General features: G+C 28.9%; 1 protein-coding gene across 1 annotated transcript in view; it reads right to left on the minus strand.

Annotated features, from left to right (window-relative positions):
- The window catches only part of LOC106877015 (kazrin), a 55975-nt gene that overhangs the window by 44323 nt on the left and 8865 nt on the right, over positions 1 to 2787 (minus strand). The gene's annotated exons all lie outside the window — the stretch shown is intronic.

Here is a 2787-nt window from a genome sequence, read left to right on the forward strand (position 1 = left end):
ATATATATATATATATATATGCATATTTGCATATTTCACTTAGGATTTGTGAGATTAATAACCTGGTGTTGAACTTAATATGCATATGCTTCAGATCAAAGCATTAATGGAGTACAGAATGGAAAAAAGAATATGAGATGACAAAGGAATAAATGATTATCTTATTAACTTCATTAGCTTACAGCTGTTTCTGCTGCAAGATGCAGTAGATCCATAGTCGAGTGCCTGAATAATAACTTATAGCTTCATCAGAGCTATAGTGTATTACTCAGGCACTCAGCTATAAGTCCTTCTGTTATTATTGTCATTATTAGTTTTTCCCTGCATTTTTCCCTCCACAAAAAAGTTTCCCCATGGCTAGCTCATATAGTCAATTCTCAGTCTTTTCAGTGTCAGTGAGCAAATTATAGATATTGAGAGAAAAGTCATTGTCTATAAAAATACATACAACCAAAAAACTATTATTATATACAAGTCCCACCAATGGCTATCCAATTATCCCTTCAAATTAAAAGATGCATCAAGGCCAGTCCTAATTTATACGTATTAATTTTTCCTGAGCTTTATTTGTCTGGTAAATGATTTCACGTGGGATTAAGTGTTGAATCTAAAGCAATTACTTCTTCACAGTTAAACTGTCCTTTGGCACATGTATATATTGTTATAATTACATTTGTTATATTACAAAAGCACATATCTTTAACTAAGAAAATCACATTCACGACTTGGACACGGATATTCAAGTTCAACACAAAGAATACAAACTTTGATAAACCAGGTTGTATAACAAATGTGTTTCCTACTAAATCCTATGCTTCACACACACACACATACACACATGTGCATAAATGTAGTAATGTATTCACAGTTAATTGTGGTTAATATGACACCAGCAAGAAAAGAACTGTATAAAAGTTATATATTCCTTAAATGTTCAGTTAATCATTTAATTTTTTTTCTTTTGTCTTCTACCAAATGACTAGTAAATTTGTTTATAGGTAAAACATGCTGGAAAAAGAAAAAAAAGTTTCCTCTTTCAATCGATATACTCACCACTCATAGCAACACAGTTTTGTAAGGCAAACGCTTCAGTAAATGTCTTTTGTTCACATTTATTTTCCATGGTGTAAATACCTGTTGCTTGTGTAAATCACAACACGAACCAGATATCAAATATATTTCAGTTGGAAAGCTAGGTTGGAAAACAAAAACAGCAAAACTGTTAAGGAGTTTAATGCAAATATATGCATGGATTTTCTTTCCATTAAACAAACTTTAAGCTGAAGTTTGTAGTTGGGTTTCCTTCAGGAAGACTAGTTCTCTAGAGAACATGCGAAAATGATTGTAAGCAATTTACTTATTAACATCATTGTTATTAAACAGATCTTGATGTTGTAAACATCGTGTTATATTTTGCATATAAAAATGTACTGTCAATCAACGCTTAGCAGACCATCAGCTGTGGGACTTATTGTATAGTGAATGTCTGATATATGCTTGTTACTATGATACTAAGGCCAGCAGGTGAGTGTTAGGAAGAAAGAGGTTTAAAGTTTTACAAGTGTCATTGGTTGATAATAAAGAAAATAGGTACAGCTGTTAACACCTCACAACCATTGTTACAGGAGAATGCAGTTATTTCAAGCTACAGGAGGGATCTAAAAATAATCTCATTTCTCGTCATTTCTAAGTAAGAAGCTTGTTTCTTAATTATTCTGAGAAAGAAACACAGTATTAAAGTTAATCTGTTAAGGATAAGGAGTTCATGAGAAATTTCTTTAGAAAACTATAAAATGTTGGCCCAGACAACTAAATGACATCTTAACATGAAATATTTTCATCAGGATTTCTCAATAAAGTGAAAGCTATTGTCAATATATTATGTTTAAATTAAATCTAAAATTAATGTTTATTTGCTAATTATTTTCAATTTTAATTTTAAATAGCTTGCTTATATTTGTTTCTTTTTTAAATATCAATCAATATGAATCATAATTTTTGTTTAATAGAATTAAAAAGAATAAACAAAGTAATAGACAAATATTTGAAAGTGTTTGTATACTTCCATATAGATTTTATATACATACATACATACATATACATATATATATATATATATACATACACACATACATAGGTCAATTTCATTATTATTATTATTATTATTATTATTATTATAATTGTAATAAAGTACTTTCAACGGATCAGTTTTGACCTCTATTTAAAGTTGATATATATATATACATATATATATATACATATATATATATATATATATATACATATATATATATATATACATATATATACATATATATATATATGTATGTATGCATGCAAAGGAAGGGTGAGAGAGAGAGAAAGCAAAGATTGAAAATTTTCAGGTGAATATTCAAGTATATAGATACTTATACATATATTAACAGAGCAAACTTACATGGAATACAATGACAGAAACATAAATGGGAGCAGGTATGGTATTGCAAGTCTGGCAGCTGCTTCAGGGCGCCCAGTGTTACTTCATAGTGTTGGTAGATATGCAACCAGTTATTGAAGCAAATAGACATTAGATAGATTCAGCCTCCACCTTAAGGGTGGAGAGTTAAAATCTAATATTTCACACACAAGGAAATTTGAAGGTAGAATGGGTGAAGTGGAAGGAGGAAGTAGGTAACTTGAATTTCTGGATCTCGTGTGTTGGATATATATATCTTAGATATATATATATATATATATATATATATATATATATATTGTAATATATATATATATATATATATATATATT

Source organism: Octopus bimaculoides, chromosome 19 (assembly GCF_001194135.2).
Source record: "Octopus bimaculoides isolate UCB-OBI-ISO-001 chromosome 19, ASM119413v2, whole genome shotgun sequence".
Lineage (NCBI taxonomy): Eukaryota > Metazoa > Mollusca > Cephalopoda > Octopoda > Octopodidae > Octopus > Octopus bimaculoides.